The 19,831-nt window shown below is 40.2% G+C and overlaps 1 pseudogene; it reads left to right on the plus strand.

The window, feature by feature from the left end:
- Positions 1 to 7,572: 7,572 nt before the first annotated feature.
- Positions 7,573 to 14,992, plus strand: LOC110970218 (isocitrate dehydrogenase [NAD] subunit alpha, mitochondrial-like; annotated as a pseudogene).
- The last annotated feature ends 4,839 nt before the right edge of the window (positions 14,993 to 19,831 follow it).

Raw genomic sequence — 19,831 nt, forward strand, 5'->3', positions numbered from 1 at the left:
TTGAAGGAAGAGAGATTTTTGCAATGCATTGGCTGCTTACAGTGACAACACTGCATCTTTTTATGTTTTAGCTCAAGCTAAAAAAAAAAAAGGCCCCTGGTCTTCTCAGTTTGCCCACACAAAGTAACATGTGAGCCTTAGATAAACTATGGTGGTGTTAAGTCTTTCTTTTTGTTTGTTTTGTTTTAAATCAAGACTAAAACCTGATAGTACACCTATTGTACTAATAGAGGTTTTTTTGTGACTGATCTGGAAAATGTGGACAGGACAGCTGCAGACAGTGCAAGTCTTTAAAAAAAGAACTGATAGGCTTAAAAAATGTTTTAGTATTTTATGAATGTATGTACACTACCATTGAAAAGTTTGGAGTCAGTTAGAATTGTCCTTATTTTTGAAGGAAAAGCAGTTTTTTTCAATGAAGATAACATTAAATGAATTACAAATCCAGTCTAGACATTGTTAAAGTGATAAATGACTATTCTAGCTGGAAATGGCTGATTTTTAATGGAATATCTCCATAGGGGTACAGAGGAACATTTCCAGCAACCATCACTCCTGTGTTCTAATGCTACATTGTGTTAGCTAATGGTGTTGAAAGGCTAATTGATGAGTAGAAAACCCTTGTGCAGTTATGTTAGTATGTGAATTAAAGTGTGAGTTTTCATGGAAAACATGAAATTGTCTGGGTGACCCCAAACGTTTGAACGGTAGTTTATGTACATAAGGTAATTTGCAGGAGATCATTATGGATTTAGACGTAATATTCATCAGTAGAAGGTGAAGATTTGGATAAATTCATTGTAAAATTGTTCTCAATACTCAGTCGGTGAGAAGCTTTGTGAAAACCTAGATTTTTTGTGGTTAAACTTACCTGATTTACCTGCTAATCACAAATACATTGTATGCTTACCTCATGTATGTAAAGTGCTAAGAACACTATAGTTGTTGTTATGTTCTGAATTTGCTTTAAGCTTTGCTCATATGGCTGCACATACAGCCATGGCCATAAGTTTGGACACAGCATGACTTACTATGTCTGTTTTGATGTCTATTACAGAACATAACTAATATTTTTTGACAGCACCAGTTTAATTAGTCAACAAATCAACAAGGGACATAATATTATCAATAAATTCCAACAATTGGAACAACTTTGTTCCCAAAACATAATATTAGAAGAAAATAACAAAAAAAATGCAGTACTTTCACAACCGAATTTGGTAAGAATAACAAAATGACACCAAACTCTTTTGATGTTTTTTTTAAATATGAAACTTAATATAGTTCTCAGGAGTTGTGTACTGTATTGTAAGTGACAATTTTGTGGTATTTTCTAAGATTCACAAGCGTCATGGTACTTGTTTCCAAACTTATGGCTGTAGTAGTAGAATATTTATTTTCCTTTCATTAACTTGTTATCCTTGTTTAAATGCGTGTGTGTCCATGTTTTTGCTATATTGTGGGGACCAAATGTCCCCACAACTGTAGGAAAACCGAAAACTATGTCACTCGTGGGGACCTCATTTTGGTCCCCACAAGTTTAAACAGTGTTTTCTTGGCCATGTTGTTGTTACTGAAAAAAGTAAAAGTGCAAAAACGTTTCTTTAGGGTTAGGCATTGTTTTGGTTAGGGTAAGGGTTAGGGGTTACATATGAATGGGAGTCAATGGTATGTCCCCACAATGATAGCAAGACACACACGTGTGTGTGTGTGTGTGTGTGTGTGTGTGTGTGTGTGTGTGTATATACTTGGAATGCAAATTTATTGTACACATACTTGGCCAATGAAGCCGATTCAATGTCAGTAAATGAGAATGAGTACTTAACATGAATGCGTCACACGGTCCCGTTTCGTCTGTTAACCTCCGTGCGACGGTGCAGCCACCAGCTGATTTAACGGAGATTGTAGAATTGTAGCTCAAATCTGCAGATGTATCGGGTTAATGCTTGTGATTGACTTCAATATCCTCCAGAGAGGAAAATCACCATAATTAAACAATTATGGGTGCTTCCTTTAACTGCATTTTAAGAGCTTAAAGTGTACCACTGTACTTACTGTGTTACTACACTGTTGACATGCAAATCCAATCAATAGATTTACTGGAATGTTTACATCAGAAAAGATTTCAAAATATGGATTATCTCACACCAGGAATGCAGTGTTTGGCCCAAGTCATGCAGTGTGATTTTTATCTGTGTGTAACTTTGCCTGTATAGTCTGTTATAGTTCATTAGGTCCCATCCCTGCCCATGAGTTCAGCCTCTCGCTGGTTAAGATCCAGGCACAAGGGGTTATCAATCACATTTGCTCGTCTAGTTCGACCTGCGGCTCATACGTCAACGCCACAGTGAGGGAGGAGTTCCCATCTGTGCCCTACTCTGCCCGCCATCTCAACGATGACAAATGTGCCACCCACAGTGGAAATATTGAGAGTTACCAGGACATTTATCAGGTAACATTTGAGCAATATGAAAGATAACCTTTTGTAAGTGGACACAGATAAAGATGTATGTTCTGCCTTTCCTCTGCACAGCCTCCATCTCAGTTTAATACTGCAAGCACCCAGAACTAATATCATGATAATGTCTTTCATATTTAGGGTTCAGCCAGGTGTGCAGTTTGTTGGGAGGAACTTAGCTTTCAGATTTCTGGATGCATGTGTTGGATATTAAGCGTTGCAGGCTGTAGATTGAATGTCTCTGAGTACATGGGGCCTATACGTCCAGTCGCTCTGTATGAATCAGGCTAAATAACTGGCTCTGTGTTCAGTGTTTCTTGTACAAACTGAGTGCAATGTTTGCTCAGTGTTTTTTTTTCTGAAAAAATACCAGTGAAACTCGAGTCAACATCGACACGCCTCAGGCTATGAAATATCTCCAGATGCCTCAGATGACGACATCCATGTCTGAATTATCTGTGGGCTTCTTTGTGGTGTTGTCAAAGTTTTGCTTGGCCTGCTGCCAGGCAACTTTCAAGTTGGTATAAATCCCTGTTTCTGTCAGTCCATTCCCCAGGCCTCTCTGCAAGCCCGTGTGCTGTGTTGGTAAAGCACTGGTTCACCATATCAAGGGTCCAAGGTTTAATCAAAGACAACTAGAAATCAAAGTTCTACAGAAAACTGTTGCACCGATAGATTTGAAGCAAAGACTGTGCTTTTGCAATCAAAAAAATGACGAAGATCTTGCAAAAGAAGCACAAACCTGAACATCAAATTTAAGGTGAAGTTTCACACTAGTAAGAGGTTGTGTTGACATGAGCAACAGAGTTTTCATATTATGATTCATGTCCATAAAAGCAATCTACCAACCACCTACTCAGTATTTTGTAGGCCGAAGTCTTGCTGGCAAAATGGCTCTAACCGAACACAGAATGAACTCCACAGACGTTTAGGTTTCCAGTGGTATCACCAGGACATTAGCAGCAGTTCCTTTAAGTACTAGAAGCTGCAATGTTTTCCCAACACACTGTACAAAAGTATGACTGGAATAAGAAATGAAGAATTCTAAAGCCAAGGCAACACCTTGAGCTTTTTGTCAAAACATACCTGAGCAATGTTTGCAGTGTGACAGGGAGCATTATCTGCTGAGAAAGGCCATTGTACTTGAGGAAATACTGTTGCCATGAAGAAGTCTGCAGCAATTTTTAAGTACATGTCAAAGTAGCATCACATGAATGCAGGACTCAAGGTTTCCAGAACATTACCCAGAGCATCGCATTGCCGCCACCATTCAGCCTTCAGAACATGCTGTTGCTGTCTCTTAATGATGTAAACAACACACTCGGCTGTACACATGTAAAAGAGAACATGAATAATGAGTCTAGGCCACCGTCTTCCATTGCTCAGTAGTGTTGCTCTAATGCTCACATGTCTATTTTAAGTGGTGGAAGGGGTAACCATGGGCGCTCTGAACAAGCTGCAGGTGTGCAGCTCCACATGCAGCAAACTGTGAAACCTTTCTATCACAGCCGACATTTAGGTTTTTAGGGATTTGCACTTACAGTAGCTTTTCTGTATCGTCAACCTTCACTGGCCAACATCAAGAGTCTTTCCTGGTTTAACAATTATCCTTCCTCAGACCACCTTTGATAGGTGGGTCATTCCTGAATTGGAGGACATTCGGGCTTCAGAATTTTTGATAAAATAAACCTCCTTTTTTTACGAAACTTCACTACATATTTATCAATAATAGGAAATAATTATTGAACGTTTGATTGGCTCAGTTTGCACATCAGTGGCACCATTTTTATTTCATCTTTTATGTGTTGTTTGCTAACCCTACTCTAATCACAGTAACAGGCTTGCTAATCCATGCTAACATTAGCTTTTTCTCAGCAGTAGAAGCTAGGTATTTAGCTAGCTGTTACTGCTGACCAAGAGGGGTTCAGGCACATGGGTTCTGTAAAGCGTTTTGAGACAATTTGAATTGTAATTGGCGCTATATAAATAAAATTGAATTGAATTGAGGACAAACTTACTTATGTAAAAAAAAGTAAAAAGAGTTTGTCTTATCCTGATAATATGAAGTAGAGTGAGACATTCAATCAAGGCTGACAATGTTCTGAAAATATGAAAAGTAGAAGAGAGGAAACAGCTTTGCTCTACACATTCTTTTGAATAACTGATGATGATGATTCCAGAGTTGCATGTGATTCACTGTTTTCTTCTTCTTCTACCAGCTAATAAGGTTATGCTAACAGGGCTGTTGTGGGACACACGTTCCATGCACAGTAATTATTATTTTAAATATTATGTTGATTAAAAAAATGTTCCCACAATTACAAGAAACATCAATGAACAAAATTATTCCAAATAAAGGAGATTTAAATTTCATTTAATGGTTTTATTTAAGATTCAATTTGATCATCAGAGGGTATGTCAAGACAAAATTGGCATTTTAGGGGAAAATCCAGACTTGCTTGGTATTTTTAAAAACATTTTTAGTATTCTTTTATCCTTTTTTTTCAGATTTGGTCTCAGAACAAGTCCATTTACACAATAATTGCATGTTTTAGTATTTTGTATGTGGATTAGTTGAAATTTGATGGGTGGGACGTAAAATATCCCCCAATTCTGGAATGACCCATGTACAATTCTGCCTTCATTTCAGTCACTCACGTCCTTTTGCTTCCCATTTTTCTGCATCCAACACATCAACTTCAGGAACTGACTGTGACGTTTGATCTCTAATCTACCCACTGACAAGAAGAATTCTAACAGGATGATCGCATTTTTTTAGCTCACCTGTCAGTGGTGTTAATGTTGTGGCTGATCTCTACTCATGAACATAGCCGGGTATTGGGAGTCAACTCTGAATGAGCCAGTGACTGTGAAGCATGAATGAAACAGCCGATGCCAATCAGATAATTTAAGTGCCATTTCAATCCACTGCTTGAATGCGGTGCTTCATCTGAATCCCCACTGCAGTTTGTCACAAATGGTGTGTCTTTCTTAGTTTGTAGGGGGAATTAGTGGCAAGAACAGATTAATGACTTGATCCTCGTCGGCAGTTTGTTTCCTTAAGAAAAGAAAGAAAAACTTTAAAAGCATTCTATTAAATGCTGTGATGTTGGAATTCTACTGGCTCAAATCAAATTAGTGTGTAATTGGTTTTCTTCTGCATGTTGATGCAAAATGTATGAAATCCGTGTAGAAGATTATGTCTAATTTTATCAACATTTCTACTGGTGCTACTTAGCTTTAATTGATGACACAGAATGAACCTAGCGTTTTTCTCACAGACGTAATTTTACCTCTGAAATATTTAGGTTGTCTATTAAATATGCTTTCTATACACAGTTGTTAATAATTTGGCTCATAAATTTGGTTCAGACTGAAGATTTTTAGCAAAGACGTGATTTCTGCTGTTTGTGCTAAGAACACATGCAGGCAGCCAATGGATGTGATTTATTAAATGATTGTTTTAGCACGTAGACTTAATGACTTTGGTCACTTGTACGGCAAAAATCAATTTGAATTTGAAAATGGCCATTAAAACTCTCCAGTTGTTTTGTGTGTGTGTGTGTGTTGTAGATCATTACTTTGATCATCGCTGCGACATCAAGCTCATATTAACCTATTACCCAGCAGACGGTGACTTATTTCCCACAGCTATATTGCATTATATATTCAGCACACAGAGTTCAAACCTAAAATATTTTGAGCTAACAAGTAAGTTGTAGCCATGAGTAGGTTTGAAACATTATTCATGGAAATGCTGGTTGTGTTTTCCCACCCAGCATGCTGCGTACGGTCAACATATAAACCCTTCCTGAGGTTATAATGACAAAACAAACACACAAAAACGCTTTAATTGGTTCAATCTGCACTGGCGCTTTAATGGAAACATTTTTAAAAGCATTTGGTTCAAAAATAATACACACATTCTTCCTGAATGTCAGCATACCGTTACTGGAAACCTTGCTGTTGGATGACATTAAAGCTGAGTGTGAACCTACATTGCCTTCCCTCAGTGAATTAATGGTAGTGAATTAATGTAGAATTCTCCTGCAGCGAGTGATCGCCTGGAGCTGTTGGGGAGCGCAGGCCTCTTATAGGCCGCAGCTTGATTTGCATACGTATCCGAGCAAATGAGGCGAGTTATTCTCCGCTCTGTTTGGTTTGGTTTTAACCAATTAAATGTTGAGCCGTGCAGTATAACGGAGACGTGGCATATCTTGTTCAAAGTTGGCACGATTTCCTTCAACCCGCCCACACCCATTCTGTCTGGTGGAAATTACATCTCCGTGCCACCGTGTTTAGATCTTCAAAAATGAAAACATGAGTTAAAGGAACAGCAGGGGTGCACATGATGAGCAGTTGTTGAAGTCGTTTCTTAGAGCTGATGGCAAGACAAAGACAACACCTACAGCATGTAGTTACAAAAAACTTCCAATAGCTCTAAGCGTTCAGTCGGGCCTCCTCGTTTGATGGCGCACATGTCACCTTTTACTTTGCTGCTTTCTTTTTGCTGCTCAGGATGTAATACTCCTCTATTTGCCATCTGCCTCTTCCTCCTCCGCCTTCACTCCTGCTCCCATCGTGTCCCCCAACTGGTGTATAGCAAATACATGGGTATGCACAGTTTGTGTTTAGGCATGCTTCAGCAATTTAGATCTTGATGTTTGGCGCTTATTTTTGTCATTTATTGTCCACTTCTGATGTTGGACAGTGACACTACATTGATTTGGCATTTTGCATCGTGTGCTATATAATATGCAAATGCCAGTTTAGGTTGATATAAATTATGCTAAATCAAGTGTCTCACCTTGTCAACATGTCCATATGCTGGAAGACAAATCATGAAAATAAGCAGTCAACACCAGAGCTGAACATTTCCACCTTGTAACTACAGTGTACTAATGACAGTCTCAAAAACATGGATAACTAACAAAATAAGCAACCAATCCTGTCTTGCATTCTGTATCGTTATTCCTCTTCAGAATCACTTTCTGGTTCAAACATGTTTGGCAAACTTACTCCAGTGTTACATCTTGTCGTCGTATTGTGCAGAGCAGTTTCATGGGAGTTTGAGCAGAATCGTAGGGGAGCCGGTGTGCTCGAGCTGCAGAAGTATGGGTGGGAAGAGGTAAGGACTTCATAGATCTGAAATTCTAAAAAGTAAAGCAATCATGTAGAGCAACATCTAAGCCATTTTTAGGGCAATAATGGATTGTTTCCATGTAACTAATACACAGAGATGAGTTTTTAGGTGTTAAATCAACAGCTGGAGAGTTATTTGAATATATAGCTCAACAAATGGATTTACAAACACCATAATTGTGCAATGTTAAAACAGCTTTTTGATGTTTCAGGAAATACACATATTCACTTTTATGCCAAGTTCTTTACTAAAGAAATGGCACCACCAATTTCATTTCACATTTATATGCTAAATATGAGCTTCGCTAGCCTCGCCGCACTAGACCCATGCTCTGAAGACGCAAGGGTCTAAGCATGCTCGACAGGGAGGGAGGCGGGCTAAAAGGTTGTCTATCAAATCACTCTGCAGCAATTGGGTAGGTATACAACCAATCAGCGCAACAAATAGGCTCCTAGAACGCTGGAAATCAGAGGATGCGGGAGTTCGGTGAAGCCTTATTTATACAGTCAATGGGTGAAGCTCAGGTATATTACAGACATGTTAACAGAAAGATTATTCAGAGTCGGTGCTAATGGAGCTCAACGACTGTTGTTGTTTTTGTTGTCGACCCTGGCAGAGAATTAAATTTGTTGCCGTGGGTTGTCTAGCACGGCACGGCTAGTTGTTTCCGGTTGTTTCTGTCAGAATCATCGCGCCTCTGTCGTCACTTAGTTACACCCGCCTTCTGACTCTACACTTCATGGTGATTCGTCCGGCCAGTTTTAGGAGCATCCAGCCTCGAGCCTTATGGAGGGTAACTAGACCCACCCTGGCAGAGAATTAAATTCGTTGCTGTGGGTTGTCTAGCGCGGCTAAGCTAGAGCTTAGCACAAAAGACTGCAAAATTTTAATTTTTTCTGTGTTCAAAGATACCAAATCCACCTACCACCACCTCTAAAGTCAACTCATTCATTATTAAATCTTGCTCTAAACATTGTTGTCAGTTGTCTAAAAATTAGACATTTTTGATTAAACAAATCAGCTTATTAGTGAGATGCTGGTGTTACATTTGGATAGGTGCAGGCCACTTTATTCCTTTTTTAAAAATCTTTAAGTTAAGTTGAGCCGGCTGACAGCTTCATATTAAATGTATTAACATAGGATTTGGAGCAACAAATACACACAGTTTGCCCTTTGTGGTACAAGTACTAGTGTTTTGTTTGTTAGGCAGGAATTACCTGGACTGAACCGAGCTCTCAGTGTGTAATGACTGGACTGCATTCAGCCCAGTCAGATGTTGTGGGACTAAAAAAGCAACCCTGCAGACATTCTGCCCACTGTAGGCTGAGAGATAATCAAAGTGTGTTTTCTCTAAATGCTTTAAACCTGCTTGACCCCGTGAGCCCTACAGCTGCTAACACACATCAATAAATAGAACGCCATTGTCAGTGCTCACCTTTAAATGAAGGATACTCTTCCTGAAGGCGGTGCTTTCCCACAGACTGATAATGACCGCAGAGGCGACCCAGAGCTAGGATTGTATGACTCAGTGCTGTGAATATGTCCTTCACCTGTTAAACAATTTGACCAAAATACACCTTTAAGGCTGAACAGAAACTCCCCGATAGTTCATTCCAGGTGGCTGACTCAGTGTTGTAGTAATTGTAATGTAACATCTGTGTTTCCCAGCTGCTTTAGCGGCCTGCTTAGACATCTACGGATGCTTTGGACTGGATTATTTTTTCAGTTTACCGTGTTTACGCCTCAAACTGACAGAGTTAAACCGAGGCAGACAGAACATGATATCTGTCGAGACCAATCGGATCATGGCGTATACATGAGCTCTCCATGAAACAATCACTGTGTCCGTCCTGTTGACCTCTCTCTGAACTGAAACCATAAACAACTGATGTCCCACACTGAATTTTCTTCCTGCCTGGACCAGCTTAACTGTGAGTTTTTGCTGACTTTGACGGAAGACGCTCCCTGCTTAGTCAACTCTGGAGTGTCGTCAGTTTTTTTTTTTTACAAGTCTTTCCGAGAGCAAATGTGTCAATTCTAAGGTATGCTTATTCATTATGAAGAGAGTGATGGCTTGACCATGCATATTTCATGCTTTTGAACCTTGCAAGTTTCATGAAGTTGTCCGAATGAGTAGCATTTAAAACTGGAGCGAAGTAATGTGCTTGAATAATTAATCTATAATGTCTTTGATGAGAAGTACAACCAAGGTCATCAGTTTTATTAAAGCAAAGAAGTTTATTTATTCATCCTAATGGCATATTTGGCTTGTTTACATTAGGAGCCTTATGGACAGAATGCATTCAGCACATGCAAAATGACAGAAAAAATCATCCAGCTCTCCCATTTGAGCTCGTAATGCCTGGCGACAACTCCCATCCCAAGTCACGCAGTAAATATGGCGAGAGCACATGATTTTTGTCAGTTATTGCAAAGCCCCGTAAAGCCTGTATCGGTATGTAAAAGTACACCCTGCAATGCCATAAAACGCTCACCCCCAGTGCGAGTTGCTTCCCTTTCTGACATTACACCTCCTTTCTCATTGCTCTGCCCTGTGCTGTCCGAGTTGCCAACTAAATCTCAGCCTCATCTTGTCCGCCGTAACCTTGTTTATTCCCAACAGTGGCATTAGCAAAGCTGTAAAAGTATTTATGGGGGTACAAATGCGGGACAGCCAATCTAAGGTAAATCTATAAATCCTGGCTGTTGATTTCTCAGGGCCAGGAGGTGCAGGCCGGTGATCAGTAGAGGTAGAAAGTATTCCCCGGGTGACTCTATGTGACTAACGCACAGAGGCCGAGCAGCATGCCAAACAGTGCTATGGCGACTCTGTTGTGCTTTTAATATGGCTAAGCTGGCCTTCGCCTCTGAAGTGAGACACCGCCTGGCTATCCATCTACCATGAGCTGGTATCATTAGCTAACACCCAACAGGGACCTGAGTCAGCAAATGGTGTGTGTGTGGGGGTGTGTGTATCACATTTTGCACCTTGTCCTTGGCTTGTTTTGGGATTGTAGTTACAGTGCAAGCTGGGCTTACAGTTGTAAAAAAAAAAGCAGCAATGTATAAACAGCAAAGTAAATCCCATATGCAGAGGTGCTGTTTCTCACCTTACTGTGTGCTGGACAAAACTGCCACAGGTGTGGAAAACATCAATACAAGCTGAATGTAAGTGACTTATACATTTTTTTGCAAACGGTTGCCTTCCTACTCATTGAGCAAACCCTGCAGCATTCACATTAGAGCCACAGTTTTTGGGATTGTTGGCTTTCTCTTTATATTCTGCACGATCTTCTGCTTACTATGTGAAATTAATTGAGATGACCTATGTTGTGAACTTGCGATACATAAATATAACTAAACTGAAACTTGGTTCTGTTTTCTAACACTTCAGATAAATGTCTAGGTCCTTATCTGCTCCATCACTGCACTATAAGTTCATCTGGTAGTGTTTTTGTTTCTTGCTTGTGGGATACAATAAGTTCAGGAAATTCAGGAGATTCTCCCAAATATAACCCTAAATGTAGGTCTTACAATCAAAACAACTTTGCTCAAAGAGACAAAAAGTTAGCTGTCGGCAGGTCTGTAGGTTCTGGGGTCCCGCCATTGTGGATCAGGCTTGTTTTGGTGCAGCCCAGGGAACGCTCAATCTGATTGGGATGTGGGGAGTTTGTTGGCCGGGTCAACACTTTGGACTCTTTGTCGTGTGCCTTGAGCCATTCCTGAGGAGTTTTTGCTGTGTGGCAGGACAAATGGTCCTGCTTAGGGAGGCTGCTGTTGTTGAGGAGTACTATTGTCCTGAAGGAGAGTATGAAGTCTGCAGCAGTGTTTCAGTGGGTGGTACGTCTCGAAGTAACATCGCCAAGGTTTCTCAGCTGAGCCAGATAATCAGTGTCATTCACTTCATCTGTAAGTGGCTTTAATATTGTGACCCAAGCTGTAGGACATTTACAACCTTATTATGAAGTGAAGAAAATGCCTCATTTGTTGTTGAATATGGCTTTATACTCTTCTGCAAACAATTCAGCAAGTTAGAAGTGTTCACATGTTTGTTGGACATCACAAAACATTAAACAACAAAAATCTCTGCACTGTAGGTGCAAATGTGTCTGTTTTTGGATGAGCCCTGTGGGACTGGCAGCTCGTCCTTGGTGTTTCCCTTCCTTCTACTGCTGACAGACTCCTGTGCAGTGGGCAGTAACTAAGTACCTATATCCAAGTGCTGTGTTTTATCATTTTAAGGTACTTGTACGTACTTGAGTAATTTCTTTATATAATTTTATACATACTTTCCACTATGTTCAAAAAATATTGTGCTTTGTATTACACTAAATTTGTCTGACAGCTTTAGTTACGCAATGGATAATGGAACCAGCTTTTAAAATGCAACACATTGTTAAACATTAAACCAGGGGTTTCTAACTTTTTTTTTGGTTTTGGATGTTTTACAAAAAGGGGGTGGTTAGCATTTTTGCCTTGAAGCTGTTTTATGTAGAGCACTTTGAATTGTCTTGGACATGAAGGGTGCTATACAAATAAACTTACATACATAGAAGATTCAAAGTTCGCGTCTCGGCCTTCCTGGGATCTTTCTGCATGGAGTTTACATGTTCTCCCTGTGCATGCATGGGTTTTCTCTGGCTTCCTCCCACAGTCCAAAAACATGTTGAGGTTAATAGCTGATTCTAAATTGTCCGTAGGTGTGAATGTGAGTGTGATTGTTTGTCTCTATGTGTAGCCCTGTGATAGACTGGTGACCTGTCCAGGGTGGCCAAGAACTACAAAGACGCCAAGTTCAATGAGGTGTACCTGGACACGGTGTGCCTCAGCGTGGTCCAGGATCTGACCCAGTTCGACGTCCTCATCATGCCCAATTTGTACGGAGACATCCTCAGTGATCTGTGTGCTGGTCTGATTGAAGGACTCAGAGTGACACCCAACGGCAACATTGGAATCAATCGAGTTGCCATCTTTGAATCGGTCCATGGTACCGGCCCCGAAATCGCCAGCCTGGATCTGGCCAACCCAACCACCCTGCTGCTGAGCGCCATCATGATGCTGTGTCACATGGGTCTCCATTACGACAGAAACAAGATCCAGACGGCCCGTTTTGACACCATCTGAGACCAGAAGGTTCTCACTAAGGACCTGGGAGGAATCTCAAAGTGCTCAGAGTTTACAGCTGATATCTGCCCTCAGCCCCTTGTGACCATAATGAGGATTAAGTGGTGTATAGATAATGAATGGATGGATGTCTTCCAAAACAGTTGTGCACCAAATAAAGATATTTTCCCTCTAAACTTCTTACATAGTTCAGTACAAATGATTGTTCAATATCTCAACAAAAATCAAATATTAGAAAACAAATTCAAAGCCTACAAACAGATTTGTGTTTCTGAACTTTTTTCTGTTCTCTCCTATTAATCCTGTAACAAGACCTCACATTGATCTCCTGTCCCTGTATATAAAGTAGTTTAAAGTAGCTCCACCTGCAGCTGCTTCTACAATAACATGCTGCTGACACACTACTGCTTTACTGTCGATAATTTAGTGATGCCATGTCATGTGTATTCATATCAGGTAGAGGGGCCAAACCAGATGCTGTTAATACTCATGTATTCTTACGTAATTAGGATTTTTTTCGTTCAGAATTTTGACTTATAATGGGGTATTTTTACATTAGGATCTGAATATTGAATTCTTTCACCAACACCAGTGGAAATTAATAGTTGTGTGGGAGGAGGTTAGCATAGAGCTGATGAAAACAAACCACTTAAATCTGCAGTTGCAGTTTCCAACCAGTAATATCTAACTCGTTTTATTTGTCTTTAAGCAACAGTTTATTATTAACTTTAATGTTTTCATGAATTTATTATCATTAATAACATTGTTTTTTTTTTTCCATCCATCCATTATCTGTACACCAAGTAATCCTCATTAGGGCCACGGAGGGCTGGAATCTATCCCAGCTGACTTACAGTGTAGTCAGGGGACACACTGGACAGGTCACCAGTCTGTCACAGGGCTACACATACAGACAAACATTCACACTCACATTCACACCTACAGGCGATTTAGAATGACCAATTAACCCGAGCATGGACTGTGATACCAAAGTACCCAGAGAAAACCTACGCATGTAAACATGAAAACTTCACGCAAAGCCAGGCCAGCAGGCCAGGACGCAAACTGTGGATCTTGTAGCGTCAAAGCAACAGTGCTGACCACCAAGTCACTGTGCAGCCTTGTTTTTATTTCTCTTACAAAAATAGGGGTCACCAGTTACGCCGTGTGAATGTCATGACAGTAAATTTCAGAAAAAATACAGAAATGATACTTCACAGTTTGATGGTACCAGGACTGGATCACTGCAGCTAAATAAGCTACATTTTAAGCTAAATTCTCCATTAACACATGAAAAAGGCCATCCTACATGTTTGCATTCAGTGTGTGTTGGTGTTAATCCTTCGTGTGACAGAAGGAAGTTGGAGACAACATCTTTTCAACCTCCCTCGAACTTGTGTCTTCTTTTAACCTTGTGCTCTTCTCAGTATCGTGCAGGGAAGGAGCTTCCATCAGCTTCCATCTCTAATAAGATTTACAGAGAGTATAGCGGGGAGAGCAGGGTGATATGTCTTGGGAGCTCTACCCTCAATATTGGCAAGGAAATCAATGTGGTGAGTAAACCTACCTGCACAGTCTGCAATCAGCTGCTAGGTCCAAAGTAATCATTGAATTGAAATAATCCTGAAAGGTTTCCCCACTGTAGCAAAGTTAATAACAAAGGAGTCATCCAGGCCTATGCCTTGAATTAGATATTAATCCCTGTATCAAGAATAATTACCAGGAAGGTTCAGAAAAAAGTGACCTTGCAGAGAGAGTCTCTGGTTGACCGTCTGGAGTCGATTCAGCATTCAACAGGCGCTCTGGTTCCTGGATGTGTACTCAGTGACACAATTTGCAGTTTCTCACTGCTTAATTCTTTGCACTACACTGTCGGGGTATGGTCCCACAGCAGGCAGGAACCTCATCATCAACAATTTCTCACTTGTTTACATTAATCCCATCTAGATATCCCCTGATTCCCATGGCAGCTCTTTGTAATTCTACTCTATTGTCACGGTTTTGATAGACAGTCAGCCAACACTCACTAATTAACTGTGAATATTAGCTGTGTGTGCTTCTGGAAATTCTCTAATTCTTGGTAATAGGCGTCAGTTCACTTGTTAATACTGCTACGGCAGATTGAGAGGCCTTCAGCGTACGCACCTCCCATAGAGCTTTCACATAAATCCTGCTTCTTTGCCGTTTTATTATTTAGGAGCTATAGCCAGCAAGCCAAGGCAGTGTGTGAGGAGGACCAGTTCCACGTTACTTCAGGGATGCCATGAGCCGTCTGCTGTTGTTCTTGAGCCTGTCTCAGTTTGGGGAGATAAAGCATACTCTCCAGGAGTGTCGGTCTGCCAGTCAACTGTCAGACAGCTAGGTCAGGTCTTTGTCAGAGCCTCAATCATTTTACTTTATGAGAGGTCAAGTGGAGTCGTGTTTGGTTGAATTGCAAGCCCCTCTTGCCTGTCTCTCCAAGGGTAATTGCGATTTAGTTTGCAATGCTGAAGAGTAAACACATTCCCGTTGAGCTGATTCTCAGAGGCAGCGTTTCATGAGAATCTCAAGCCCCTGTGTGTTAAACTTTTAATGCCAGATATTATTTATCAGCCAAAATGTCGATATTCCGAGGCACTAGTGAGGTGCTGATATCCTAGATATAGCTTTTCTCAAAGTGCGTTCACCGTATCTGATGATTATTTTATTTTATTTGAGGCTTGTCTGTTAATTCTGGAAATGTTTGTTTGAATTTGAATCTCTGTTTTTATGTAATATGAAGGATAATTCACTTGTAACGAGAGAGAAGAGGTTGATATTCATATGTTTACATGATTGTAAATGTAAAGACCAACATTAGATAAATCTGCAGCAGCTCCACATATTCTAGTTTGTTGGTTATGACAGAAAAAATAAGTTTGATCATTGCTATGACTGCACAGCTTATGTAGCTTACACATGTCGCATATGTAGTAACTTGTTTGTGTACTTCATCCTTTTGTATTGAATGTAAAGTACAGAAGAGTATTAGTACTAATATATTTGAGTTTTGACTTTTTTTTCCTCAATTTTAAATTATGACTGTTAAGTCAGATTTCTGTCAATGTTACTCTTTCAGTACCAGATGTTATTTATAAACAATAATGCCAATGGTTCTCGACACTAGTGAGATGTTGATGCCTCAGCTTTTTAAAGTACGCTTCTTAGTATATTTCCAGACATTCAGATTTTAAGACAGATTTCTGAAAAAAGAAATCTGCACGAAAATAAACTTTTTACAGTTTCCTAATCCTCGTCCTTAGTAAAAGGATGAAAGTGTATAGCTGCAGTTTTATTGAAGAAATTCAAAGGTTATAAGACGTTTTTCTCAGAATTCTGACTTTGAAGTTTGAAGTCAAACTCTGACCCCAAACTGAATTCTGAGGAGAGAGTCAGACCTCAAATGCACTTTTACAGTGGCCACAATCCTCTGAATTTAGAAGTTGCATGAATCTTCTGTCCTCTGAGTTTCAAACACAGGTCTTGTTCTAGCTTTTCTGCATTGACTGATGCGACAATCAAACCAAAAACGCAGTGTATTCAGGCTGCAATGGAAAAAGTAATTAGCAGTATGTAGCCGTTCGTCTTTGCCTCTGACCACTGACAGTGTTTGTATGGGAGTACATGCATGAAAGACAGAGATGTCAACCTCAGCCCCCTCCTCCTTTGTCCTTTGATATTGACACAGGGTTCCTATTAGTTAAATGCAAGCTTCAAGTCCATCCATCAAGCAGTCTGCTCGTAGCTCGCAGCTTTTACATGCGAGTGCTCGCCTTGGCCCTTGGTCTGTAAAGCAGCAGTAATGATCATGGAGAGCCGGGGCATTTGATCTCTCAGGTCCACCGCTGACCTACCCGTACATCAGACAAGCAGACTTTTTTTTTTCCCCCTTCCAGTTTGGCATGTTTGAAAATGTGTGTGTGCGCAGACACTGCTGTGCGGAGCTGTGAATGCATGGTGGGACTCACTATGTGGTGCTCTCTGCAGTAGGTCCCAGTGTGATGTACAATAATGACCTGTCAGAAATGCGAGCCTCTGAAAACAGGGATAATCCACAGAGGCTATCTGACTAAATGAATTCTAACTGGAGCCAAGCCAACCCCCTGAGACCCCTGAGAAGCATAATCTATTCTACTGGTCTCTTATCAAAACTGACAAGAAAAAAAAAAAAGAAGCGCACCAAAATAGCACATGCTTGGCTCGAGGAGGAGGATTTTGGTTTGTGATGATACTGTCATTTTGTAATAGATAATTATGGCTTTATATATGTTATAATTAATGCGATGTTCATTTATTATACTCCTATAATTGGCTCACATTGTCTTCAATTTAAAAAAAAAAAAAATCAGAATATCAAAGCAGTTTCTTTTGTGTTTATCCTCAAATGGAATTTAGATTTGCATTACTAACACTTGTTCAGTCTGGGGTTCTAATGGTGACGTTGGCAGCAGTAAATTGAATTTGCAGATATTGTGACGGTACAGTTTTATGGTTCAAAAGGCGTAGTGTGCTGTACCTGTGGCATGAAGCTGGTTGGAGGACAGTTTGAACATTTTATTTGGATCCGAAAAAGCCAGACGCTCGAGCTGCTGTCAGGGGAGCAGCTATGGAGAGGCTGTTTGTGGTAACAAATAACTGATTAAAATTAAAGCTGCAGGAAGCAAAACACATCATTTTAAATCACAAAGTGGAACTGAAGCATGGAGGAAAACCATCCTATAACTAACTAAAATAGATATACCTCTTATTTAACCAAAATATGACTTGGTTCAGGAGGTACTTCCAAACAGCTGTATAGTTGACTCATTCATTTCACAGAATAATTCAGGTTATTTTCAAGTTTGGCCTTGCTTAAAATGTTTCCTCGTTGTTGCTTGTTAACGGTTCTTCAATTTGCTGTTAAAGCTGCATTTAAATTCCAACTGTAGACTGTCTGAAACGCATACATTCTATCTCAAAACGTGCTGTTCTGAGCTGTTTTAGCAGGAGATGTGCAGCCTGAGACTGCTGCTGCTGCTGCTGTTTTTGATTAATACATGAATTATGTGATTACAAGTTGGATGTGTGGGATTTTGCTGGTGGAAGCTTTTCCAGTTTGTACAAACTGTCAACATAGCAGCACATCGGGTGATATTGGCAAACAAAGAATTTACAGTCAGAATTATCAGTTATTTCCACACAAAGTTCAACAAACAGAAAATATCTGCTGCAGATTGCTTGCAGAGTCTGCTTTTGCACTTCATAGCAGCAGTATGGGCAAACTGTAAGTAACAGGAACACTGGCAAAAATGTACAGTGTAGTTTAAAACTTTCAACTTTGATATGCTGAATTGTTCTTGATCTGCACTACAGCCAAACCACCAAAACATGTTTAGATCTACAGAGCAGGAGGAGCGTTCAGTTTGCTGTTATGCTGCGTGATTCCTCGATGATGACAGCTTTAAATGTTCAAAAAAACAGAAATTGTCATCAGTCATCTCTGCTCTGAGCTGTGAAAAATGTGAAGCTGTCTAATGCACTTTTTAGAAGTCCAAGAAAAATGGAGAAGGATCCTATGCTAAATCTCCTGTGAGGAGGATATTGTCTCCGAGACAAAGCTGTCAGCTGTGTGAAAGGTGCTGTCCTGTCAGGGGTAAGTGACGTCGAATCTGAAACTTCAGTCTGCCAAAATTACTTTTTTGATGGAATCTGCACCCCATAATAATCCTATTCAGTCAAATAATCAGTCTCCATATAGCCCTGAGTGTGAGCGAACCTAAACTGTCAGCATTCAATTAGGCAACGATTTTGATCTCCCCGTGGCAGCGCTTGTCAGGCTGAATAATATAGCCGTCACCCCTGAAGGTGAAAGAGGTCCGCCGTGTGGATGGAGACCTATTGTCTGGAGGATTGACAAGGGGTTGATGCAACAGGCTAAAGTGAGTTAAGGTCCTCACACATGCACACACACATCAGAGCGCTCCCTTCTCTCTCCCTGCACTCGTCCTCCTTCCATCCCCAGAGAGGGTATTTTTCATGCTTTCAAACCACCCGGCAGTGACAAGCCTCTGACAACCCTTGCTTACTGTGACACCTTTGTGGGTCCAGAGGAGGTTTCAAGCACAATGCCTCCTTTGACGGGCATTCTTGAGAGGAAACACACATTATTCTGCCATAACGCCAAATTTGATTGATTGGCACAGTCAAACTTTCAGGAGTGAGAAACGGCGTAGAAGACTTTGACACGTCTTTATTTATTTATTTTCAAGGAGTCCCAGAGAACATTTGTGAATACCGAATGTGTTATTCAAGATCTTCCTCAGCTAGTGGAGCTACTTTTGCAAAAAAAAAAAAAAAAAAAGTTTAAATTCCCATTAGCAAGTGTTACAATCTGACATTATCGGTAAAATACTTAACATACAGGAACATTTAGAGAACATTTGCTGAATGCACTTATAAAAACAGATCATGGTGCGGAGAAGATATTGTGGTGGTGTGTATGTGATGCAGATTTTATGCCAAACAGGACAGACTTTAGATTTTAAATATGGAGGAGTACAAGGGTAACTGCTTACTGTTGTTTCATACAGAAGGGAGTTGTAAAAATTTTAGAAACATGCAAGACGGAATATGAATTGGAGAACAAAGACTTTTTTAGGTATTTACAGATATGGCATTGGTTAAATGAGATTATGGCTGAGGGATCAGGAAAACTGGGCAGTGACATACTAAAATGTCAGCCTATGTATTTGGAAGTGGACATGGAATAGTATCCAGATTATACAAAAGTTTTCATGTCTCCTCAAACCCAAACACTCAACATGTTAAAAGTAAATGGGAAAGAGAAGGAGGAGTGCGAGTATCTGAAGAAGAATGGGGGAAATATTTGTAGATTAAAATGGAAAACTACTCATTTCCACAGCTGGAGGGAATTTAGGTTGAAAAGTATCATGAGATTCTTTATTTCCCCTGCACAAAAGAGGCATCAAGGCGTTGGTATAAATTGTTGGAGGTTGTGTGGTTCAGCTGCAGCCAGTCATCACCACATATTCTGAGGTTGCCCGAAACTCACATCTTTTTGGCGAGAAGTTCATAAATGTTTAGAAACT

The sequence above is a fragment of the Acanthochromis polyacanthus genome, chromosome 20, assembly GCF_021347895.1.
Source record: "Acanthochromis polyacanthus isolate Apoly-LR-REF ecotype Palm Island chromosome 20, KAUST_Apoly_ChrSc, whole genome shotgun sequence".
Classification (NCBI taxonomy): domain Eukaryota; kingdom Metazoa; phylum Chordata; class Actinopteri; family Pomacentridae; genus Acanthochromis; species Acanthochromis polyacanthus.